This window comes from Hemicordylus capensis, chromosome 6 (genome assembly GCF_027244095.1).
Source record: "Hemicordylus capensis ecotype Gifberg chromosome 6, rHemCap1.1.pri, whole genome shotgun sequence".
NCBI classification, from domain to species: domain Eukaryota; kingdom Metazoa; phylum Chordata; class Lepidosauria; order Squamata; family Cordylidae; genus Hemicordylus; species Hemicordylus capensis.
In genome coordinates this window covers 141343274-141370301 of record NC_069662.1, presented here as the reverse complement: position 1 = coordinate 141370301, position 27028 = coordinate 141343274, and the positions used below count along the sequence as shown (strand labels likewise).

Here is a 27028-nt window from a genome sequence, read left to right as displayed (position 1 = left end):
ACTGGCCCCTATCCACCCTCAGCACAGCATACCTCCAATGGCTGTTGCTGGTGTCTGTCTTATGTTTCTTTTTAGATTGTGAGCCCTTTGGGGACAGGGATCCATCTTATTCATTTATTATTTCTCTATGTAAAACTTCCCTGAGCCTGAGCCATTTTTGGAAGGGCGGTATAGAAATTGAATGAATGAATGAATGAATGAATGAGGTGGTGGCTAAGTCACAGAGCCCACCCAGGTGAGAAGGCCATGGAGGAATATTTGTCAGGGACCCCCTGAAACCTGGGGCTGGCCCTGATCTCAGGGAACATGAGAGCCTTAATGAATCAGGCCAAGGCCTATCTAGCCCAACTTCCTGTTTTCCACAGTGGCCCACTAGATGCCTCTAGGAAGCCCGCTAGGAGATGAAAGAAAGCCAGCTCTCCTGCTATTCCAACTGGTGTTCAGAGGCATTCTGCCTCTGAGCTTGGAGGTAGCCTGTTACCATCAAGACCAGCAGCCATTAGTAGACCTGTCCTCCAAGCATTTGCTAATCCCCTTTTACTAGTGGTCACCACTACATTCTGTGGCAGAGAATCGGACAGATTAACTATGTGCTATGTGGGGAAAGTTCTTCCTTCCATCAGTACCGAACTTCCGGGCAATCAGTTTCATGGGGTGACCCCTGCTTCCAGAGCTATGAGAGAGGGAAGAAAACTTCTCTCTCTCCATTTCTTGCATGCATGAAAAAATGACCTTAAGCTCTACTAAGAAAGCATAGGCTACAATGGTCCAGGGGCAGCCTGTTCCTGGTAAATTACAGTCCTGATTTGACCTCTTGGGGATGTCTTGTTCAATTGCTAGAGCTCTCTGTCTTCAGGATTCAGTGCAGACATGAAGAAATTTGCAATGGATATTAGGGAGTGTGGTGATGAAAGAGAAGCTGGCTCTGTGGTGGGTTTGGGACCCACTGGTGCTGACTCAGGGGTCCCTGACCTTGAGGGGGCTTCCTCAGGAGGCTACAGCCCCATAGTTTCCTTCTAGCCCAGTGGTGTGATCTAGGGCTGGGACCAGGGCCGGTTCCACCTTCCTGCACTCCACTACCTTGCTAGAATCCGGGGTGGCATTCAGCACCAGTTCCACCCCCTCAGTATCAGACCAGGAGTCCCTACTGAGAGAGGGGGTGGCGACAGGCTGGGTCATGACATTTTCTAACAAGTTGTATATTAAAAGACACCATCTAAAATTGCATCATCAGCTACCTCAGGGATGTCTATGGGGGGAACTAGGGTTTGACCCTGCCCCAACACTCCTGCAATTGAACACACAAAGTTGGCTTGTTCATGAAGCTGCCTTGTAACTCATCTAGCCCAGTATTGCCCTCTAGTGATTCAAACAGGGGTCTGTCCAACCACGCTGCCTCCTTTTAGGTGGAGATGCAGGAAACTGAAAAGAAGGATTACCTACAGAAGGCATTCTTCCCATGTAGCCAACCCATCCAGCCACTGACTCTAGCAAAGCCTGCTTATGAGATACCAGGGCTGGAGCAACCATGAAGCAGGGTGAAGCAGGCTACCCAGGCAGCAAATTGTGGACCAATTCTCAGGGGCCGAATGGCAGCCCATGCAGCAGCAGCTGCCTCCACAGAGCAGGGATGCACTTCGGCCCTCTGGTTGCTACTGGACCACAACTCCCATCATCCCTGATCACTGGCTACTGTGGCTGAGGATGACAGGAGTTGTAGTCCACCAACAGCTAGAGGGTCGGCATTGTGTAGCCCTGCTGCAGAGAATGGGAAATAAAATGGCACTGCACTGCTTTCCCCCCTCCCTTCCTAATGGAAAAGGAAGGAAGTGGGGCGGGAGGGGGAGAGGAAGGGAGATTTGAAAGGAAGGGAGAAACTGGAGGTGTTGTTTTAACAGAGAAAGAGGAGAAAATGGAGGGGGGCACCATCTGATGCTCCACTTTTGGCACCAAACGTCACGAACCAACACTGTCAGATAATGAGGCTATTCACATGACCAGCAAAAATTGGGCTAGGCTCTCCTAGCCTGATTTTTGCTGCTTGTGTAAACCATCGGGCTTGCAGGCGAGCCCAGTGGTTTACAAGTGGCTAACCCACTTGAGAAGCCCTCCCCTTAGCCCAAGTTAGCGGAGTGAGCACGCTGCTAAACGGGGTTAACGGATCGGCAACTCACGAGGAGACCCCTGACCAGGAGGGGTCTCCTGGCTAAAAAGCAGGTCTCTCCCGCATGCTCTGCGCGCTCGCGCAGGACATGCTGGAACTTCTGGGAGCTGCACGGCCCCTGAACTCCCAAGCCCCCACTGGCTCTGTGACGGAGCCAGCAGTCATGTGGGCAGCCAATTCGACTGCCCAGGCAGGGCTTGCTGATCGTCTGCGGGGAGAGCGGGCTTAGCCCTCTCTCCCTGTAAACCCTTTCAAAGCAGGTCTCACTGATCATGAGACCCGCCTCAGTATGTAGTTGCTAGCAACTAGGTTGTTGTAGTGAAACCCCTGAGGTGGAGCCGATCGCATGGGTAAATGCAGCAAGTTTCATGTCGGGGCTTCCCCCACCTGGGTCTTGCAGGGAGGACCCTACCGGGTGGGGGAAGAAGAACACATCAAAACGCCCACCCGGAAGTGTTCACACTGGCCCCGGCAGGGAGATGTTGCCTCGCCATCAAGAGACAGCATAGCTTCACAGGACTGTGAGTGGCTCTTGTGAGATCTCAGGGTGAAGTCTTGTGAGACTTGCCCCAGCTGTCTGGAACTATATAAAGGAGGACTGGCCAGTGATGAGGGGCCAGTCCAGGAGGAGGGTTTGATCTGGAAGGAGCCCTGGGATTCTGACTGAGCCTTGGGGGTAGCAACACTAGGGCAGGGCTGCTGAATGGAACAAGACCTGCCTGTAAGCCTTAAAGCTCCCCTGGCTGAAAACTCTGAGGCCACCTCAACCTCCTTTGGCAGCAGAAGGCGGGTGGCTGTACCAGGAGCCTGACAGTTGTGCTGTAGGACTTAATGGGGACTACTGTTGATCAAGCCTACAAAATGTCCCGATGTAGGACACCCGAGTTCCATGAGTCACATCAATATGCCATCGCCAGTTATTTAAAAAATTTCCAAGAGAACAGCTTAAATTTATAAAACTGCCTGGTAATCATGGTTTCAATTGAGTGGCTACAGCCATAATAACATTTTTTTTTTAAAAAAAGAAGCCATCTCTGGTTAGCCAGTTCCAACAGATTTTTAATGGCCTTATGTTTTTAAGTCATAAAATACCAGAGCATCTCCTCGTGTCCATTTTTCTCACATAAAATCATATGCATAACTCTGCAGATGTGTCCCAGGAGTGAAATGTCTAACACTTGAGCGGAAACCATGTTTACTTTTAAGATATACAAGCTTTAACCTGTCCACAGCTTTATGAAAAATATTATTCCATCCTGTGCCAGCAAGTCTCAAAAAAAATCTCTGAATAAACTACTATCAGGGTAAGAGTATATGAATAAAACAGTACATTGCAGCAATAAAAACAAGATGAAAGCTAGCATTAGGTTTGCATCCTGTTGCATGATGGTCTTGCCAAGTGCTCATTACAGGATTATCTGCATACTGATAAATATTAAACTGAATCAGAACTGCTACAGGATATCCCAACACGTTCTCTCTGTCCCTTACCTTGTAGAAATACACTTTCTTCTTAAAACTGGGGTATGACCCAGAATTCCAGCTAAACAAGCAAGTTTTAAATCTCATTGATTTGCAATGTAGCTTTCAAATGTTTTACTACATTGACTAAATTTCACACAGGAAAAAGCCTATCATTTGAGACAGTTCACAATGTAATTTTTAAAAAGAACACCAACATTGTGCTTGTTACTACAGTATTGTTGCATTCTGTTCAGTAACTTTTGGCAGTGTGTTTGAACATTTGTCCCAAGGGGGATTCTGTAGAGAGTGTGGAGGAGAAGTCAAGAGGAAAAGGGAGGGAAAGGAGAAGGAGAAAAGTTGCTGCTAAATAAACTATTATTACTATGAATATGTATATATCGCTTTTCAACAAAAGTTCCCAAAACAGTTTACACAGAGAAATAAAAATTTCCAAAGGGCCACAATCTAAAAAGAAACACAAGACCAGAGGCGTAACTAGGGAAAACGGCGCCCGGGGCAAGCACTGAAATTGCGCCCCCGCCGCGCCCCCCCCCCCAACATTTCAACTATGATAATCACTTATTCGGTAAATGACCCAGCCACTCAGCCAGGGGCAACTCTGAGGGAAGTACTGATGTTCTAGCTCACAGATCACAGTTAAAGCAACATTGTTTATGAAGTCTTTGGCAATAGTGGATTGGTGCCCCAGAGAGAATAAGCAGCCCAAGGGACAACCCTCATAAGGAAGAGTTTCCTACACGAAGCAAATTCTCTTCTGGAATATGCGTGAGGGTTGTTAAACCTCACAAAATTTCAGTTTAGTTGAATTTACTTGTTTTTAACTGTTCAATTTTAAACTATGCATGTTTTACTTTGGTTGTGAACTACTTTGACACACGAGTTACAGGCAATATAGAAATACAATTCTCTGGTCAGCAACCATAAATAAACTGAACTGAACTACAATAAGTAAATTACTTCTGCAGACAGAAAGAAGTTTTCCTCGGACATGCATGGTTGATTTGAAAATATTCAGTTGCAGCTATCTGACTAGCACTCTAAAACAGATATGAAAGTTTTCTTAAAGCCACTATTCCTTTTACAAACTAAATACTGGACTAGGACCGGGGAGACCCGAGTTAACTAGCTGGGTGACTCTGGGCCAGTCACTTCTCTCTCAGCCTAACCTACTTCACAGGGTTGTTGTGAAAGAGAAACTCAAGTATGTAGTACACCACTCTGGGCTCCTTGGAGGAAGAGTGGGATATAAATGTATTATAATAATAATAATAATAATAATAATAATAATAATAATAATAATAATAATAATAATATAAAGGGGCTGTGTCTGATGTACTACAATGTTGCACTTTGGACATCTATTGCTGTAGAAGTGTCTAACTATTCAGCTTTTAGAAACTGTAAGAAGATAAATGATTTGGTATTCACATACTATTACAAAGTATTATTCAGTCATCAAATATAATTCAGAATATGCAATACATGTTGGCTAGAATGCCATGCAAAAACAAGAAAAAATAATTAAGATAATAAGCAAATCTGATACTGGGTTCAGAACTACAGTTTGTTAGCAGTTTTAGGAAGGCTGTCTTTTAATAATGATATTCCACAACTCACAAGTGGAAGGCAACATAGGTCTTATAAGTAGCAATACACCAGTCACGTGTTCTGATTTTCATAAAATAGATTTGACAGTGCTTCAGCAAGACCTGCAAGGAGGTACACTGCAGAGGAAAGAACATGCACACACCTTTTCTCTTAAGATCTTGATTCCATTTTCCTCTCCACAGCAAGATGTTTCTTAGTGATGAAAAGAATACTAACCTCCAAAATTGCTCAAGGGGTCTTTTATATGTCATATTTACAACTATGTCTCACTAAAGTTTGGAATGCATGTACCTTACTTAGTGGTACAGTTAGTCTAACCATCTTTGGTCTCCCTAAATGGATCAAGCATCTATTTGCCTACCACAGGGTGGACTGAAGGAGATGCAATCGAGCGAGACACAATTAAGAGGGAATTCTAAGCACATGCACCAGGAAGTTCAATACTTAGGGCTTCCTAAGCTCCCCCTCGGCTGACTTTTCCCCAAATGTCCCAAATACAGGGACATTTTTTTTTTTAAATACCCTCTCCCTTCAAACACGGCACCTCCCCAAGGAGAGGAGCACATCTGGGAAGCAACTCTTAACTCCACCATTCCGCCAGGAGAGCAAATCAGCATTTTAGCTTCACAGCAACTTTGTTAGGAAGGTCAGAGAAAACACTAGTTTGTCCAGGGGTCTCCAGGGGAAGAGTCCAAGCCCCGTGGCGGTCTCTACCTGCGTCCCCCCACCCCAGCCTAACTCTGGAGTGGAGACACAGCCCCACACGGGAACTTTTCGACGCAAGATCAAGATGTGCTGCTAGGAAGTGCCCTTTCCCGGAGTGCGCCCCTCTCGCGCTATCTTGCGAGGGAAACGACGATTCCCATCTACCTCGTCATCCTCGTTGTCCGAATCTATCCGTTTCTGCCTCTTCCATCCCAGAGATCCCGAGGGGGTCCCTGGGCGGCCCCTCCTCTGGAGTTTCTTCCTCCTCCACTCCACCACCACCTCTTCCTCTTCTTCCTCCTTCTTCGTCTTCCATCTCTTCGTTCCCCTCATCGCTAAGGAAGCGGGAGCCCCCCGCCGCCCCCGAGCAACCCGGGGCTTCTAGAGGGTCTCCTCTCCTGCTTCTCCCCCTCCCCCAGCCACAAACCTCTCCATGTCTCCCGCGAAAACAAAGGTGCGGTCCACTTTGAAAGATCATAACACACACACACACACCTTGATAGCCCCAGTTGCTCCAGAAACGCTTCTGAGCCTTTGCCCATTGGCAAGCGACTTCTCCAAGCAGCCTCCTCCTCTCAAGTAGTACTATTCGGTCTCACACAGGTGCTGAACGCAAGCATGGATGCACATACACAGAGGCAGCTCTTCATGTGCGGGGAAACCCGCTCCAAAGTTCTCCAAACAACCCTCTTCTTTAAAAAAAACACAGACCCATCGAGGCATTCACCACCAAAACAAAAACGCTCACCAGTACCTGCCAAATATTTGGTGAAAAATACATCCGATTCGACAGATCGACAGCTACATTTTATAAAAACAAAAGGTTTCCCCTTCGGAGACCTCAGCCATAATAAAAGAGACCGGCTCTCCTCCTAAGAACCCTGCTGCTCTGAACCGGCTCACAGTCACAGCTGCACCTGGTTCTTCTATAACCTAACCAAATCCTCACCCCTGATAACACACACACACCCCTTGTCCTTGGCTTGTCTATTGCGTTGCTTCTTGTGATGATGATTGAAGGCAGCAGGCAGGCTGTCGAATCCTTCCTCCGCTGTGCTGCACAAAGCGCTCTGGTCTCCCACACCCTGCCTTGTGGTTGCCGCGTGAGTGACTACGAAGACGAAGTCCTCGTGCAGGCGGCAGACACGCATGCGCGGCATGTCGCCAGGCCATGCGCGACTGGTGGGGGGGGCGGCGCCATGGAAGGGGAGTGAGCATCAGTGTCAGCGTAGTGATATTGATATGATGGTCCCACGACGCCGATTCGCCGAAGCAGCCAGGCACTCACTGCAACTTTAGGCGCCCGCGCCACGGTGCCAGGAGCAATGGGGGGGGCGCTCCAGGACCGGGGAGGGGGAGGGGGACTGCTCAATGCGTCCCACACTGCCTGCTGCGCAAAAAAAAAAAGTTCGAACAAAAAAATTTTTCCCCGGAAAGGCAGGGGCTCGAAGGGGGCACTTTTTGTCGCCCCCCACATGATCAAACAGAGTGGCGCCCAGGGCACATGCCCTGCCTGCCCCCCCATCGTTACGCCCCTGCGCAAGACAGACACCAGCAACAGCCACTGGAGAGATGCTGTGCTGGGGATAGATAGGGCCAATTGCTCTCCCCCTGCTCAATAAAGAAAATCACCACTTTAAAAAGGTGCCTCTTTGCTCAGTTAGCAGGGGAGCAAAAACTAAACTAGATTAGATTAGATTTAGTTTAAACTAAGCTAAAATAGATTTAACTAAACCTTTAGTTTACTCTACTTAAGATTTCCTTGTGTATATGAGGGAAGCAAGCTACTTAATGGCTCAGCGGAGAAATGCTTGACTAACAAGCAGAAGGTTGCCAGTTTGAATCCCCACTGCTACTATATCGGGCAGCAGCAATATAGGAAGATGCTGAAAGGGAGGAGGCAATGGTAAACCCCTCCTGTATTCTACCCAAAGAAAACCACAGGGCTCTGTGGGTGCCAGGAGTTGAAATCAACTTGACGGCACACTTTAACTTTTATGAGAGAAGCATCTATAAAACAAATATGTACTTACCAACTAGTCTTGGCCATACTATCACTTTGCCAAAGAAATAGAGCATCTTATTTATTAGATATTTGTGCAACCTAACAAAAATTTCTCTAGGGGGTTTACAAAGAACTATCAGCATCCTGGTATCTTTCATGCCACACCAACATGATAAGCTACGGTGGCCTGTCTGTGCCAAGGCAGCTGGAGATGGTTGCACTCTGTCAGTGCTGAGCTGTAGGCAAGGCTAGCCCAAGGCTGAGGCACGGTGGAAATGCTGGCTTGCCCAATGACACTGGTGGAGATCAGTTCCCTTTCAAAACCAACCTTTGCCAGCTTTGAAAGTGCATGGCTGGCAGGGAGGAGGAACGGTTGCTAGCAGCCTCCTCTTCTCTCTTTGTGTTTCTTGTAAATTTTGCAATGATTGTGAGGAGAGGTGCTCATTGCAAGGTTTGCAAGAATCAGACCGGTCCCAAAGAGCTGCTCTGATGGCAGGGGTGGGGCATCTTGACACCCTGATGACATCTGAGTAATTTGCTGCCTGAAGTGACTGCCCACCTTGCCTTATGAGAAGACCTCCCCTGATCCAGTGGGTACCAGAAGCCAGGCTAAGGTTAAGCCAGGAAATCAGAACGAGAGAACCAGGAAAGACCATCCTTGGCCAAGCAAAGGCTAAACAGGAAGCTTTTACATAGCCTTCCTGTTGAGAGAGCCAATGGCCGGCCTGGGTGGGTGGAGTCACTCTAGTACCTGGGATTCTGGACTGTCTAGAGCAGGGCTGCACAACCTCAGCCCTCCTGCAGATGTTGTAGCATTTAGGTAACCAATACCACATGATGCAATGGTATTTAAGTACTTTAGATGGCCACACTCAGCTACAGAGAAAAGAAGAATGAAGACAACTGTTGGAATACCGTTTACAGCCACAACCTAACAGGTAAATTGCTTATAATGAAAGATTGAGACTGTTCTCCCATGTATCTAACCCAGGCTAGGAAGCCCAGTCTGGGTGAGGCTGTGCGTGAGAACTGCCGGGATTGGGCCCAATCCTGGCGGGGCAGCCCCGCCTAGCTCCACTTCTTAGCCCAGCTTTTAGCCAAGGTTAAGGGAGCAAGCACTCCTTTAAACCCAGCTTCCTGTTTGTGTGCATCCATGGGCTCCTTCCAGTCTGGCCACATACAGAGATGGGCGCCTAGAGCGCCCATCTTCTGGAGGAAATCCCCAATGCATCTTGACCCAAATGGGTCAAGAGCCCATTTGGGGGGGGAAGATAAGTTAAATAAGCCTTTCCTGCTGCCCACCCACTGCCCTGCCCACCCAGTCATGTGAACAACCTCATTGTCTTCTTATTTTGGGGAAAATAGATATGGGGTGATACAGAAAACCACATCCAAATATTGTGAAAGTTGGAATCAAGACAACTCCTAAGATATAATGGGCATTCTCAATACAATACAGGTTGAGTATCCCTTATCTGAACTGCTTGGGACCAGAAGTGTTCCGGATTTCAGACTTTTCCGGATTTTGGAATATTTGCATGTTTGTAATGAGATATCTTGGGCATGGGATCCAAGTCTAAACACGAAAGGTTACTGTACACTGCATTTCATTTTTTAAGGTTTTATTTAAAGTATAAAAACGAATAAGCATTGAATTTACGATAACTATCAATTGGATAACTACAGGTAGCTGTAAATGTATTCAAATCTAAGCCGCAACGAGTTGGTGCTGTGGGCGCACGCCGTGGTGGTTTCCGGATTTTGGAGCATTCTGGATTTCGGATATCTGGATTAGGGATACTCAATCTGTTGGTAATATTAGATTTTTTAAAAAAACAACAACACTATAGACCAGGGGTCCTCAAACTGCGGCCCTCAAGATGTTGCTGAACTACAATTCCCATCACCCCCAACTACAACTTATTGTGGCTGGGATGATGGGAATTGTAGTTCAGCAACATCTGGAGGGCCGCAGTTTGAGGACCCCTGCTATAGACAGTTAGACTGCCCTTCTAATCTTCTTAATTTAAAGATACAAGAGTGTACTTACGAGAGTTAAGAATTGGAATTTTCAACACCATCAGAAATGAATGTAATCCTAACTGGAGTAATTGAAAATAATAATAGTTTTTCTTAGTTGAGTGAAACAATTTTTGGGTAATGTAGCATAACAGGACATGGGTTGTTCTTGGCCACAATCTTCTTTCTATTTGTATGTAAATATACTGATAGATATAGAGATACTTAGGTATCTATGTATACATAACTATTATTCTTTAGAGATGGGGAGAATTATAGTGCGTGTGTGTGTGTGTGTGTACCAGATTGCTGGTATAGATACACACACACACACACACACACACACTCGTATTACCAAGCTTATATATATATATTAGGGGTATAAGCATAGTCCATTAGCTATCTGATTACAGACTAGGTTATGAAAAAGACCTACAAAGAGATCTAGAGTGCAAAATATAAGCCACTAAAGGAGACCATTTTTGGTCGAAACATGTTTGGCAGGCCTTTAGGACATACCAAGAAACCTTGTTTGGAAATTTATTACTATCTTGAACATTGGTGAATTGGTGAAATCAATGCGTATTACTTTATTACTAATTGGATATTGTGAACTGTGCTGTAGATACTCATTGTCTTCCTTAAATTGATGAGCCATTTTCTTTTGGAATCTCAACGCAATCCTGGCTACTGATGAGATTGGACTTTGGACATATCCCGTTAATAACTATAGGACTGTACCGCATAGGAAGTTTGTATTATTTTATGGTCTTATGTTTTATGTTTTTAACCACTGTTTTTATAGTTTATAATAAATGTGCCATTTGATAATTATGAATCCAGGTATATTACTGTATTTATATAGTAAAATTGTTGGATTATTATCCAAACAAATGGATCATAGAACAAATCAATCCAGAATTTTCACTCGAGGCACAAATGACCAGGCTTCAACTATCATACTTTGGACACATTATGCAAAAACCCAGCTCCCTTGAGAAATCCATAATGCTGGGAAAAGTTGCAGGAAAGGGAAGAAGAGGACAACCAGCAGCAAGGTGGATAGACTCGATTGATTATGACAGCAATGAATGCACCACTGAGAGTCCTTAAAGGCCAAGTTGAAGACAGATCATCCTGGAGAGAATCCTATCTATGTGATCGCTAAGAGTCGACACCGACTTGACGGCAGTCAATCAATCAATCAATCATCAATTGTTGGATTCTTTGCAGCTTGTTGGAGTACAACTCCCAGCATCCCTGACTACTGACCTGGCTGGGGATGATGGGAACTGTAGTTTAAAAACATCTGGAGGGCCACAGTTGAGGAACCCTGGTCTAGAGAGAAAGTCAAACCTGTAGCCCTGATGGCTCATCACACAGAGCAGCTAAGCACAGAGCTGTGGGTTCCCAGTTCTAGCTGCAGGAGCTCCTGGAACACTCCTGGGCAGGCTCTTGAGCCTCATTATGGCATATACCAGAGATTCTCAACCTTGGGTCCTCAAATGTTATTGGACTTCAACTCCCATAATCCCCAGCCCCAATGGCCTTTGGTTGGGGATTATGGGAGTTGAAGTCCATCAACATCTGGGGACCCAAGGTTGAGAACCCCTGGCATATACAGTCATGCCTGACTTTCCAGCATGTTGTTACTGCTTGCTCCCCAGTTCCGTAGACTGCTGGGTGGTAGTTTTGGGGTAGGGTCCTGCACGTGTGCTCTAGAGCACACTGGATCCAGAGAACAGTGTGCAAACCTGTATAATAGAGCTGCTTCACTTTGGCATTCAGACTTGCTATTTCCAGTTATTTTTTAAAAAATAAATACTTGAAACATTAGTGTAGGAGAACATTGATTGCATCTGTTTGCACTTGGGCTCCCTTTATTCAGGGCCAGTATTGGATGTATCTTTGGCTTCTTCTGATGACCAGGTTTCCATGGAAATCTTTCCGTTTCTGTTGCCTGAAAACAAAATGCTCAAAGACACATGGCCTACCACTTGTGCCTTCCACTCTTGCCCTTTCTGGCTCTTATTGCTGAGAGGAGAGTTAGTTTGATGGAAATTTGAGGTAATTGATGTCTCAGTGGGGGTGTGTGTGTGTGCGTCCATCTTATAGACTTGAAGGAGGCTGTCGTACGCTCCTGTCTTAAAGAAATCATCATTGAATCGCACTGATTTAAACAAATTTTGGCCTGTTTTAAATATTCCTTTTGTAGGCAAGATTTTTAAGCATGCAGTAGTGGGCTGAGTGATAACTGTATTTTTAAACAGACTGTACTGCCATGTAGGAATTATTGTAAGGAGAATGATACTCTTCAGCTAATGCTTTTGAAGAAGACCGGCTGGTGGTCAAAATCCATCTGGATTCTTTATGATTTCTGAAACTATCTCGTTTTGGAACTTTTTAAGATGTTTAATAATAATAATTAATAATAATAATAATAATACAACTTTGTTAGCCGCCCCATAACAAATTATCTTGGCAGCTTAAACAGAGGTTTAATATATACAATAAAGACACATAATACATTACATCACGGCAGACAAAAAAAAGGTGAAAACAAAATACAAAATACAATACAAAGCAGCTTTTTTAAAAATAAAAAAGACAAGTTCTAGAGAGGTTCTAGACCTATATGGAAAGTGGGTTCCAGGAGGTAATGCTGGGTGATTGTTAAATTAAACTTGTTTCTTTATATTGTTTCTATTTTATTAATGTTGTGAGCCACCTTGAGCAAGAGTGTACTGGAGGAGCGGGATATAAATATTTTAAATAAATAAATTGCTGGGCCTTGCAGGGCTCTACATGGATCCATCTTGTTTCCCATGCTCTTTAGCTCTACATCAAACTACAGTCATCAGGATCAATTTATCTCTGTCATTTTTCTTCAGATCCCAAGGAGGTTGCGGGGGTTCGGCTGTCTTAGGTCAGTGACAGACTAGACAGTGGCAAATAGACTGAAATGTAATCCAGATGGATGCTCATTGAGGAATCTTCTGAACTGGGATTAGGAATTAAATCTGTTTTGAATGGGATTCCACTAATTTAAAAAGCCTTGTTATACATTAGGAACAAAATTGTGTCAACTGTCTTTTCACTCTATTGTCTTCTTCATTGTTTTTCGTATTTGTTATGCACATTTTAAAAACTAAAATAAAGTGTGTTTGTGTGCGTTGTTCTTGTTTTTTAAGAATCAGCTGTCCAGTTTGGGAATGCTCCTGGTCCTGGCATTACTTCTAGATGCTTAAGTGGCAGCCGTGAGCAGAACTGCCTTCCACCAGCCTTTATGGCAGGTGCACAATTACACTCTTCCATGGGTGGGACAAACCTGGCCACAGTCATTCATGCCTTACTAACATCCAGACTGGACTACTCTAATGAGCTCTCCAAGGGTTGCCTTTGAAGAATGTTTGGAAACTTCAGATTGTCCAAAATGCAGCTGCTCCCTGCAGATGAGCAGGGCGGGAGCTCTGGGTGGTCGGATCGGCCGCCCACACAACTGCTGGCTCCATGACGGAGCCAGCGGGGGCTGGGTGGATTGGGGGCCGCGCGGCCCCCGGAAGTTCCAGTATGTCTTGTGTAAGTGCGCAGGACATATTGGAGAGACTCCAAAGCCGGGAGGCTGCTTTTAAGTCTCTCGGTCGGGGGTCTCCTTGTGAGTAGCCGTGGCACTGAGCACCGCCATGGCTACTCACGATTTAAAAAAAACAGGCTTGCGGAGTGCTTGCTCCGCAAACCCAGTTTGATGGGCGGGCTACTTGAGCGGGTTACCCGCTCAGGAACCATCAGGCTTGCACCCAAGCCCAGTGGTTCACACGATGGGATGAAATAGTTCGTCCCATCCTGTGAATAGCCTCAGAGCATCTAATTATACTGTTATACATGAAGCTGGCTTATACCAAGTCAAATCATCAGTCCATCTAGCTGAATCGTGAATACAAGTAGCATGTTCTTCCATCTTTCTGTGAGAATGGTTGAGAGGTGGACAGCCAGAAAGTCTTCATAAATGTTTGTTTTGAAAACATGTGGGAAAGAGAAATAATCCTGCACTGGATAGCAATCAGAAGAAATTTGAGATCTCGTGTTTAAAAAAGAAAAAATCAAATGCCAGCAGGTTCAGACAGGCCCCACTCCCTTAGATTTCGGATCTGAGCTTCAAAAGACTGGACAACTCTACCTGTGGCTAATGACTCTGACCCAGCTGTCAATTTGCTTTGCAAATGGGAGCAGTTGCAGGTCCAGGACTTGCTGATGCAGAATGGCAGCATAAGACACATTGTGCTCACTTTCTCTAGCACTTCCAATTTTTAATAGTATACAGTATTGTCTGGGAGCACAGAACGTTCAGGTGCCAATGTGCTTTGAAGTGCTGGAATTAGTTTAAAATGGCAACAGTGTCAGCCCCGGTTTTGAGGTATCCCAGAACCACAGGTTTGAGTAAAACACCATGTTAAGTTCTGCTCCAATGTACAAAGAGACGGAATGAGTAATTCTCTGCTCGGTTTAATAGGCACCGTTTGTAGCCAAGGTTGCCTAGGAACAAACCAACAATTTGTCGAGCTTGCTCTTGAAGCCCTGAAGAGTTTCCCCATCTCAAAAGTTTTCATCCTAACAAGGAACAGGCATATCTGGGCTGGTAAGGTACGTGGGACTCTCTAGTGTTCTGCCTGCCATAGATTAAGCAGGAAAACATCAGGTTCAGAGAAGCCAGGGAATCGCATAAAGCTACCATTAAAGCTGTGAGCTATTTGGAAGGAAAACCACTGTAGGCCACTTTTCAATGGCACTTTAAAGTCCGGTACATAGGAAGCTGCCTTATACATAGTCGAATCATTGGTCCATCTAGTTCAGTACTGTCTACACTGACTAGCAGTGGTTCTCCCAAACCTACCTGGAGATGCCAGGGAATGAACCTGGGACCTTCTGCATGTAAGCATGCAGGTGCTCTTCCACTGAGCTTCCCCTAAGGGGAATATCCTACAGCGTTCACAAGTTCACATGTAGTTGCCCATCCAAATGCAAACCAAGGCAGAACCTGCTTAGCAAAAGGGAGACGAGCTCTCTTTCCTACAAGGTGGGACTGCCTAGTAGTTCAGTTCAAGCTTTATTACCATCAGAGACCAGCATAAAATTACACATTAAATGAAGGTAATACTGGAGAAAAGTTACATGTTGGTAGAGGTGATTGCAAATATGATCATAGCTATTGTGAAAAGGCTAAAATTTAAAATAATTACAATTTAAAAAGAGACACACTACTAAAAAGAAACAAATTAATAAAAAACGAAAACCATTAAACATACTTTTCCATAATAAAATGCACAGAAAAGATAGAAGGGGAATTTAAGTAGTAGTAGTAGTAGTAGTAGTAGTAGTGATATAGCTGAAAATGATTTCATATGTGGTAAAAAGCTAGAATTAAAATTAAGAATGGTTAAAACTATAATGGTTACCATAAGCTGGACTATTACTAAAAATGGTAAAGTCACACGGAATTGCACTAAATGGTAAAATACACTAAAATATGCTAAATGGTGAAGTTATACTGCATTAATCTAATAAGATATTATGCATTGCCGTGGCACAATTAATATGATATGAAGAATATGGAGCCGAGTGTTATCAGGACTCAAATTAGAGGAGCCCATCAGCTATCATCTTTCGCTGGATGCCAATTGCAGCCGCACAGAACTTGGCAACGATCTCTGTGGTGGGCGGGGGGGCGGGGGGGTTAGAGTCAAATAGCAGCAATTGAATACAGAAGTGACTCGTACGACCAGGAAGCTTGTTCAGCAGTGGAGAAATAAGGGCGGCATGAATGTCTCTGTAGAACAGGCAGTATAGAAGGACATGCTCAGTGGTTTCAGTTTGCTCTGAGCCGCAAGGGCATAATCGCTCTGCGTACGGGATCTTTCTGTATCGACCTTCTATTACTGCTGAGGGGAGACCATGGCAGCGGGCCAGAGTGAACGCCCTTCTATGGTTTGGGGCCTCCAGTTGAGAAAGGTATGTTGCCGGAGAGACTGCCTAGTAAAAAACCAACAACCCTGGAGCAGTGAGGTCTTGGGACTGAGACAGACCAACACCTTAAACAATTTTGTGTGTGTGTGTGTGTGTGTGTGTGTGTGTGTGTGTGTGTGTAAAAGAACAACCTTTTTACATTCCAAAATAGCCTCCATTAATTTGGTAAGATCTGCCAGGATACTGTTTCTCTGACTGTTCGTCAGGATCACCCAAGGGTCGATCCTCCCATACTGGGCCCGAAGACAGCTGAGGCCCATATCTGCTTGCCCATCCTCACTGCTGCTGCTGCAAAGGCAGAGATGCTCTAAGCTGGAACTCTACTAGTCTCAATACACTTCCTTGTGGGCAACATGCTACTGTCCTGAATATATTTCTGTTCTAGCACTTCTTTTCCAAGGAAGAGCAGAAGGCTGGATAGAGGAGAAGAGCCCAACTGGGAAGAGAGGGAGGGAGGGCAGGCTGGCTGACGGTGCAAAGGGCCGAGTCGCATCAAGCAACAGTGCCTGGCCCTGCCTACAGAACATTCAAAAGACCATCCAGTGTCAGGAATCTCTTACATCTCTGTCGCCCCAGCAATGGAGGCGCCACTGCCCAAGAGCATAAAGCCAAAGGATTGGACACACTGCTGGCTGAGCTAGCAAGAGGTAGCATGGGCCTGATCCAGCAGGGCTGTTCTTATGGGCAGTGACATCTCCTTCATTGGGCTGACAGAGATACGCACAAGGATTCCTGACACTGGGTGGATCGTGGCTCATGTCAGATGGGGGATCTCCTCGCATGGGATTTGTTGCCAGGATCTATTTAGAATAGAGGCCACTGGTGATGGAAGAAATGCTGATGGATGTGCTGCAGGCACAACTGCTCAGTGAAGCAGTTCCTCCCCACATTGGTTCCTTCATCACCAATGCGGACACAAGGGGCCAGGAGCAAGAGGCTCCTGGGGGCAGGCTGGGACCAAGGTACAGAAACCGGATGGAACAAAGTATAGAACAGACCAGGGGCCGTGGTACGGGCCAAGATACAGAAAGCTCCTCGTTTTCCCTCCTTCCTGCTGAGGCCACAGAGGAAGGCAAAAGAGCCCACAGAAAGAGCAATCTGGCAATCTGGAAGAGTGGAAATTAATCAGGAAGTGGGGAGGGTAGCACAAAAAGCTGCTGAACACACTCTGTAGTGGTCACCATAGCTTAAGGAGGACATTTTAGAACTGGAAAAGGTGCAGAAGAGGGCAACCAAGATGATCAGGAGCCCAGAGCACCTTCCTTATGAGGCAAGGCTACAGCATCTGGGGCTCTTTAATTTGGAAAAGAGGTGACTACAGGGAAACATGCTAGAGGTGTATACAATTATGCATGGAGTACAGAGACTGGACAGGGAGAGATTTTTCTCCCTCTCTCAAAATGCTAGAAGCAGGGGTCATCCCATGAAACTGAAGGTTGGGAAATTTATATATTTTATTTTTTACACGTATATCCCGCTCTTCCTCCGAGGAGCTCAGAGCAGGGTACATGGTTATTTTTTAACCTCACAGCAACCCTGTGAGGTAGGTCAGGCTGAGAGATACATGACTGGCCCAGAGTCACCCAGTGAGTATGGAATTCTCTGCCATGGGATGTGGTGATGGCCACTAGCTTGGATGGCTTTAAAAGGGGCTTAGACAAAGTCATGGAGGACAGGTCTATCAATGGCTACTAGCCTGGTGGCTATAGGCCACCTTCAGCCTCAGAGGCAAGATGCCACTAAATACCAGTTGCAGGAGACCAACAGCAGAAGAGGGGGCAAGCCCTCACCTCTTGCCTGTGGGTGTCTTGGAGGCATCTGATGAGCCACTATGTGAAACAGGATGCTGGATTAAATGGGTGTTGAGTCTGATCCAGCAGAGCTGCTTCTTATGTTCTCGCAGTGGCCAATAATTTGTGGGAGGCTCCAATCCACACAGTGATGCAGGTCCAGAACTTCCTATTGGCACTACATGCTATAGCCACATGTGGGATTGTGTTCTGTGCACAGTGGTGTGTCTCCAACTACATCTGCATGTTTCTATAAGCCCAACTTCCAGGTCACTGTAATCGAGAACTTCATTACATTCAGCGCAGTCTCACCCGATGCATGTTCACTTGAGATCCCACAGTATTCAATGGGGTTCATGTTCAATTCTACACTGGAGTGACACACATGTGCACATGCACACACACACACATACACAGCTCTTCATATATTTCCTAGCAGGCTCTCAGCACAGATTAAACACAAACAGACGTTTTCTAATGCTCTCCCCCCAAGTAATTTGCTTAAATGCTTTCCCTTATGCATGCATGTGATAGAAATTCATAAATACAACACATAACAGGAATCAATTCATGCTCCAGAAAACAAACATAGCACTCGGAATGCCAAAAGCGCACACAAGATTTGACTTCTAGCCACTGGGTACTTCTTCTAGCCCCACTACAGGAGCCTTAATAGCAAATTTAAAACACCAGTCAGTGTTTGTAGCCGCTGCTGTTCATTGCAGAATATCACGTTGCTCTAAAAACACTTAAAGTGGAACAGGTAAAAACATGCCCCAAGAGCTTCATAAAAGTCACAGCCCCTAAAAGGATCACTTAATATTCTGTAAAACACTGCAACTTTTGATCTTAAGGCAACATTGAAGGAGGTGCAAAAGGAGGCAAAGTAAGATTTTAATAAACTATCTTGTGACTAAAATTTTTTTCAAGGGGAGAAACTACACCACACATTAGAAAATTAATTTGTACAACCTTTTAAACCTCAGCAAGCTTTCACAATTACCTTCTACAAGTCCGGCGGGGGGGGGAGAGAACTTACCCTTTCTTTCTCCTCTGCTAGTTCCAAAAAATAAAGATTTTGAGCTTCTTTATTGACCTAGATCAAAGGAAAGTTTCCACACTAGCTGCCAAATACACAAGCTGGTCTACAAGGAGGATCATACATTTTAAGTCCTCCAAGAGCGAGGTTTTACAATTTGCTACTGCCTGCTTTTTATCAGACTCAGAGTGCCTCTGCTATGAACACACTGTCCATCTTGCTGGGTAATATTAAGTGTCATTGCCTCTCTTTTTTGTGCATGTAATAATAAAAGTCATGCAACAGGAGAAGGGAGAAAAAAGACCTTCAAAAACATGCAGAGCAAAGAACAAAAAAACCTGTAATCTTTGATGCTTTGTGTGTGAAGTGAATATCTGCAGTTTCAAGTTACAAAGTCTGTGATTTAACTGCTACAGGCGTGTAATGGGAAGGGCAATGGATTGCTTTTCTGAAAGGAAAGGATTCCTTCCTTCCTTCCCCTCCGCCCCCACTGCTCATTACAACTCAAAGATAAAAATTCATTTACGATAGAATTAGAAGAACAATGATCTTATTTTATAATGCCTTGCAAATCCTTTCTTAGATTTCACATTGCAGCTGAAGGATTCGCTGTACTTCACAGCTGTTATAAACTGCAGCAAAACCATGGTTATATAGTTATCACACCTCAGTTTCTCAGAAGAGTATTCATTATTTTGCTACTTTTCTTTCCCCATTTGCCCATTCCATTCAAGTACACACCTTTTAATGCATCCACTGATGGTACTTCTAAGAACCCATTTCCCAGCTTGTTTGCTAGATGTGGGAGCTAGAGTTTTAACAGAATGAGACATTCCAGCAGGGAACTACCTACATCCTTCCTGCATTTTGACAATTCCAGATTCCATTTTCTACATTACTCTAATCACAGCCACTGAGGTGGTAGAATACACAAATCGAGTGTGGATGGGGGGAGGGGGTGGAATTAAAAGCTATGAAAAGTGATAAATGCTTCATGAGCCTTTAGAGATCGATAACTTTTTCAATCACTCTCTGTTACAGTTCAGACAAGTCGTTTTAAAAACAAACAAGCTTACTATTAGGAGATCCTATTAAGTATGGTTAATGTGTTCCAGCTCAGAACCAATCTCCTCTCTCCCTGCTCTCCTAAAGCTAGTTCATCTTCTTTTAAAAACTATAATCTGCAGGGCTCTTCAATGAGGAGACAGAAATAGAGGTTTACCTTTCAGAATAGAAGCCCTCCGCAAAATAAGCACTTCTGCAGGCTGCACCTGCTGTCTCTGTGGATGCTGCTGCTTAGTCAGGTTTCCTTCACTGCCAGCCCTCAAAATCTTTTCACCTAAACTATTTCTCCTCATGCTGCCACCGAAGTCTTCTTTTCTAGATGAAGGCAGTCTAGATGTTGCACTCGCAGATAGCGGTCTGGCTAAGCGAGATGGTTTGGACATGCCGAATATGTAAGATTGTCACCGGCTGCCCAGAATAAATGCTGTTTAGAATGGGGGCTGAAACCCCCAAATCCTTCTTTTCTTGCTTTCCAGCAGACTGACTCTGAAGGAGCAGCGCACCGTGCAGCTGTATTTCAACTGCAGTGCCACCACAGTTTAATCTGTTTTAGACAAAAGGCATTGGGTGGCAGAGAGGAAAATTTACCAGACCTGTGGAATGTAAATGTGTGTGAGGATACAACAGACAACTGTTCTTCACTGGTGGATTTTCAAACCCACAGTGAAGAACAGATGCTCTGTCAGCAATTGTTAGGGGGGAAAGGTATTTTGGCATGTACAGACTAGACACTAGGCGGCCGCACCGTGGAGAGAGGCTGCCCCACCTACCAAAGTAAAATAGTGGAAATAATAATCCAGATGTGTGGTTTCCATCGGAGTGAAGAGTATGTCACTGCATTCCATTTCCAGATGTCGGTTTCAAAGAAATGCACTCATGCTTTAGTATGTTTCCTTGGCATGCACCAACAGTTGGCTCAGCGTTTGCCTAAAGCCAATAACGTTTGCTTGTGCTAGAGCGAAGCATGACCTGTCTTAATGGGATAACAGCATTGTCACACAGAACCCTAACTGGCCATCTAGAGAAAGGAGAAATCCGGAAGAGCAAGAAGAACTGGATATGCGTGCCTATGTGAAGCAGACACAATTCCATCTTCATTGGCCACAGAGACACTGATCTTATCCTTTAAGGATCAAAGGAGCCATCTTGGCTTATAATGAGATAGACCAGGGATCCATCTAACCTACTGCCTTGGGTGCCAGGACAGTGATTTCTCTCAGCTTTGCTCCATGAGGTGTCTTTATCTGAAGGGATGGAGCCATAGCTCAGTGACAGAGCATCTACTTTGCATGCAGAAGGTCCCAGGTTCAATCCCAGGCATCTCCAAGTAGGGCTGGGAAAGACTCCTGCCTGAAACCTTGGAGAGCTGTTGCCTATCAGTGCAGACAATAATGAGCTGGGTGGACTAATGGTTTGACTCGGTACAAGGCAGATTTATCTTTATCTTTATCTTTATATTCCTCTCTTCCTTCAAGGAGTCCAGAGTGGTGTACATGGTATATGTTTCTCCTCACAACAACCCTGAGAGGTAGATTAGGCTGAAGGATAAATGACCGGCCCAGAGTCACCCAGCAAGTTTTATGGCTGAATGGGAATTTGAATTCAGCTCTCATAGCTAGAGGTTCACCTAATGGCTCAGCGGGGAAATGTCTTGACTAGCAAGCCAGAGGTTGCCGGTTCGAATCCCCACTGGTATGTTTCCCAGACTATGGGAAACACCTATATTGGGCAGCAGCGATATAGGAAGATGCTGAAAGGCGTCATCTCGTACTGCGTGGGAGATGGCAATGGTAAACCCCTCCTGTATTCTACCAAAGACAACCACACGGCTCTTTAGTCGCCAGGAGTCGACACCGACTTGACAGCACACTTTACCTTTCCTTTAGCTGGAGGTTCAAAATATTGTTTGATCCTGAGGGTTTTTAAATATAGGAATATAAAATACACATTGTTGGAGCGAATCAAGGCCCATGTAAACCAACATCCTGGTCCAACAGGAGCCAGTTACACGCATCAGAAATGTCAAAAGTGGGCACAATCAGGCTTCCACAATTTCATTGGCTATGGTTGCCATGGCGCTGGCGCCATCTGGCGAGTGTGTGAAGCCCCAATCTTCCTACCAGCCTTGGAGCTGGAGAGATACATGGGGTCAGGGCTGCTCAACTTTGGCCCTCCTGCAAATGTTGGCCTAAAATTCCCACAATCCCTGGCTATTGGCCACTGTGGCTAGGGATTATGGGAGTTGTAGTCCAACAACAGCTGTGGGGGGGGCTAAGTTGAACAGGCTTGATCTAGGTAGTTGTGTGGTGATCATTCCCTACTTCCTCCCCAGCTCTAGAGTTGGGGGCTTAAGAAATGGCTTAGCAATCACCTAGTCCTCCCACTTCACCCTTGCCCTGAAAGAAGTACCAGATATGGTGCATCTCAGTTGCACAGTAATTTTCACCAAGCATCAGAATAGGATTAGCCTTTATAATATTCAGATGCTGAAAAATGTCACAGGAATCGTGGTTTCTATAAAAACTAACAGATTAGCCAACTGCAAACAACATCAATTATGTACATATTAAAGCAGTGGAATTATCCAGATCCATGGAGAGCTAGTTGCAAAACCAGCGTACTTAACTATACAAAGGATATATAAGCTATGTGATGCAACTGCTGAAGTGTTGAATGTGACTATAATAGGCCCTATAGGATCAAGTAATTACTATGACAATCCCTAGGCAGCCTTTGGCAAATCACTAGGCTTGTTCATACAGTCATTTGAATCTAGGTTTAAAGTGGGTTACCAAGACTGAAGTGATTGTGTGAACTCATGCCAAGATGGTTAATGGCCAGAGATTCCCACCTTGGCATGGGTTCATACAAGCGTTCAATGTAGGTAACCCACATTAAAACTAGATTCAAATGACTTTGTGAACAAGGCTACTGTCTTTCAGCATAACCTACCTTACAGGGTTGTTGTGATGCTAAAATGCTGCTCTCAGCTAATCAGACCAAGGATAAGACAAATTTAAGAAATAAAAGATACTCTCACACTTTTTCACAAATGACATTTGCAGATAAACAGCAATAAGCAGCAAACTTTTATTAGGCTCAATTATTCACATTTCAAGAACGCTTATTAAACACCTTGACAATGTTTTCATGGGCTCCTTTTGTTATTCCGCTCAAATAAGGGTTATATTTACTCTGAGATTTGGTTTTGACTGACAGCATAAATGATAAGTGTTGTGATTTTGAAAATATTTAAGGTAGCTCAGTGCAGAGTTCTATAGAGATTAATATTAGTTATTGCAAATTTCCTGAAAATTCATGAGTCAATAACCCTATTCCCCATCTGTGAATACAGTGCCCTCTATTGCCACCATGCATATTTGCATAACTGAGATCAGAAGCATTTGGGCTGAAATCTGATGTAATATAAAAATGGAGCTCTGAGCACTGGGGAACACTCTCTTGATACTGGCGTCTTTCTCTAGCATGCCAGTGAACTGAATGCTGCTGCTTCATTATTGCCTTGCCCCACTCACTTGCCCACCTCTGTAGTCATTTGCCTGAGCTGGGAGAAGACTGTACCACTTCTGTCTCAGAGACTCAGTTCCTGGGCACTGTTTCCCAGCTAGAGAAAAATGGGGAGGCAGCAGCAGCAGCAACTGAGCAGGCAAGTGAGCATGGAGGGACGATTGATATAACAGTGGTCCATAATTCCACTCCGCCAAGTTTTCCATCACCATTTAGCAAGCATGATGAAAGGAATGGGGATATGCGAACAGGTTTGATTCCAAATCTGTTTGACATCGAACTGATTTGGTTCAATGGCTGGATACCGGACCGGACACATCCACCTCCATTCAGTTTGATATTGAGCCGAAACACACACGCCCAGCCTGTTCTAGGGGCTCTAAGTTTTTTGGTTTTTTTAAATTGTGAAACCACCACCCCCAGAACCTGGGGGGTGGGTGGTTTGGGGTGCATGAAACCGAACATGCCCGGTCCAGTTCAAGTTCAGTCTGGACTCAAACCAAGTAATCCACTTTTGTGCACACCCCTAAAGAGGCACCTCAACCTCTGGAACTGTGGAGTGGAACTGGAGAGGATGTGCTCGTGCAAGAAGATTATGCAGTTGTGTGACTGGGGATGTGTGAATATGCACTCTTGTGCTATTGCTCAGAGGTTTCCAGTAAAATGCATGAGGTGTGCCACAGGTTGTGCACCATGTTGCACAAGCACAAAAATGTTTGCACTAGCCCGACACTAAGCTGGAATGCAAGCTCCAGACTTAATGCATTCCAGCTAGTGCCTCAGCCTTACACAAGCACAGTTTGCCCTCATCCTGTCCATTACTTACCTCAGATGCTGGTTCAGACATCCTACTGGCTCCCCAGGATTTGGTGGAAAAGACAGAGTTGGGTGTCATCAGTGTGCTGTACAACCCAAGAAGTCAACTCAATACAAACCAATTTCCAGTTGACCTCACCAAGTGGCTTTAGGTAGCATTTAAATAGCATGGGAGAGGAGATGGATCAAGGAGAGGCTGCAACTCAGTGGCAGAGCACAATATTTGCATGTAGAAGGTCTCACTTTCAATCCTTGGCATTTCCAAGTAACGCCAAAAGATCAATCTGAAACCAGCTAGAACTATATGAACCAATGGCCTTTCTTGGTATTCATTCATTCATTCATTTAAAATATTTCTAAACCACCCAAAACTTGCGTCTCTGGGCGGTTTATAAGGAAAATCATTTAAAACATTAAAAAACATTTAAAACCCAGTATTTTTATTTAAAAAAAAACACAAACAAACCTATAAATCTAATTAAATATAAGGAAACTTCATATTTTTATTCTTACAGCAACTTGCATGTCTAAAGATATATGGTGGAAGAGCAACCCCTTAGCTGCATCTTCCAGGATCTATCATCTAGGAAAGATTGGAACCACTGCAAAGCAGTACTCTCCCCAGCCTCCTCCCAGCAAGCCAATTCAGAAGGATATTATGGCCAATGGTATAGAAAGCTGGCACGAGATCTGGGAGACTTGAACAGGGACACAATCCCTGCCTAGGAGTGTGCACGAATGGTTCACAATGAACTAGTCCGCCATTAACTGGGCAGGATTGAGCAGCTCGATCGCCTTCAAGAAGACTGGCTGGTCCATGATTGAACCGAACCGAGCTTGGTCTGTGGTGGGTCGGTTCCCCACACAGTTCAATGGTTTGAGGGGTTATGCTTGTAAAGAGGAATCCAGTGAGGATTCCCCTCTATAAGCAAAGGGGAATCCTTGAAAAGGCTTCTAAGGGGTGGCCAGGCACGGAGGCGAGAGAGCACCTTTAAAAGTAGATGTAAGGGGCTTACTGGTCTGGCAACAGCCACAGTAGTGGTACCGCCACTCCTCGAAGGCCCCCCTGGCCCAGACCCAGTGCAAAAGCAGCGCTCCCCACAGCAGATAGCCCACGTGGTGGTGTGGTCCAGAACTGACCTGGCTTCCACATCCAATCTTTCCTAGATGGTAGATCGCAGAAGATGGGGCTAAGAGACAGCTCTTCTTTAGACATGCAAGTTGCTGTAAGAATGAAAACATGAAATTGCCTTATACTGAGAAAGACCATTGGTTCATATAGTTTTAGCTGGTTTCAACTGATCTGTCCTGCCCTACTTGGAGAGGCCAAGGACTGAACGTGGGACCTTCTGCATGCAAATATTGTGCTCTGCTACTGAGCTGTGGCCTCTTCTTGATCCATCTCCTCTCCCATGCTATTTAAATGCCACCTAAAGCCACTAGGCGAGGTCAACTGGAAACTGGGTTGTACTGAGTTGACACCAGATTCCCCTTTACAAGCATAGTCCCTTGAACCACCAAACCGGTTCGACCTAGTTTGGTCGAATGGACTGGGCCAGGGGGTTGGTTCAACTGAACCAGTTTGTGGACCCACTGTTCGATTTGAATTGGTCCATGTACACCCCTATCCCTGTCTACCTCCTGGCACAGTTCATCTACTAGGAAAATCAAGGTAATATCTATCCCACATCGAGGTCAGAAGCCAGAATGAATCAGATCGAGGTAATCAATTATATTGCATTTGTCTTAGAAAAGATTGAGATGTAGGGATGTGCAAACAGTTTCGATTTTGAACCTGTTAGACATTCAACCAGTTCGGTTTGATGTTCAATATTGGACTAACCCCACCGGTTCAGTTCAATATCAAACCAAACCACCACCACCCTGGCCTGTTGGGGGGGGGCCCTCTAATTTTTAAAAAAAGGTTTTTAAAAAAATTATTCACCCCCTCTGGGGGACGCTGCTGTGGTCGCGGCAGGGTTTGTGTCTCCGGGGGTTCCCCTCTCGCCAATGGCCTCAATTTATGCAATCACCCGGTTCAGGCAGTTTTCAGCCCATTCCAGGCCTGCCCTCATTTGTGTCGGTCATTTTGGAGGCTGCCGCACATGTCCAATGACCATTGGGCATGCAGCGGCCCATTGGGCATGTGCACCGGCCTCCAAAATGGTCGCCGCAATGGAGGGTAGAGGCCTGAAACCACCCAAACCAGGCGATTTGGGCATAAAAGGGGGCCAGCAAGGGGAGGAGAACCCCTGGAGACCCTCTCTGCGGTTGCAGCAGTGTCCCCCCAGAGGGGGTGAGTAAATTTTATATATATATACGATGTGTGTGTGTGTGTGTGCGTGCGTGTGTGTGTGTGTGTGTGTGTGTGTGTGTGTGTGTGTGAATTGAACTGGGGCCCAGTTCGGTTTGAGTCTGGTCCTAACTTGAACCGAGCCAGGCAACTGGGTTTTGTGCACACCCCTACTGAGAGTCCATCAAGTCCAATTTCTCTCTGTACAGCAAGACCAGCTCCACACAGATCAAACCATAAAAATCAGGTCAGACTACAGTACACCAGAGAGAAGGTGCAATGCAGAAAGGTGTCTTCAGAGAAGATAGTTACAGCTTGCTCATGAGTCAATCCACACATAGTTGCTGGTACAAATGGCTTTTGAAAAGAAATATATGCATTTGAGAAGGATAGAAGATAACCATGCTATCTGAATGGAACCTAAATGGCTGCCTAACCACCCAGATTTATCATTCTGGGGAGTAAAGCAATTCCAGAATTCTGCCTTCTG

General features: G+C 45.2%; 1 protein-coding gene across 12 annotated transcripts in view; it reads right to left on the bottom strand.

Moving 5' to 3' along the window:
* The window catches only part of KIAA1217 (KIAA1217 ortholog), a 576411-nt gene that overhangs the window by 361864 nt on the left and 187519 nt on the right, over nucleotides 1–27028 (bottom strand). For 2 of the 12 annotated variants that reach the window (XR_008309941.1, XM_053262273.1), the window contains exon 1: nucleotides 20059–20172. The exons of 3 other annotated variants lie outside the window; for them this stretch is intronic. The gene's annotated coding sequence lies outside the window, so the exon portion shown is untranslated. Of the gene's footprint in view, nucleotides 1–18836; nucleotides 18925–20058; nucleotides 20173–27028 lie in introns of those variants that run through there. 7 more of the 12 variants (XM_053262265.1, XM_053262268.1, XM_053262279.1 and 4 more) reach the window with 5 other exon arrangements.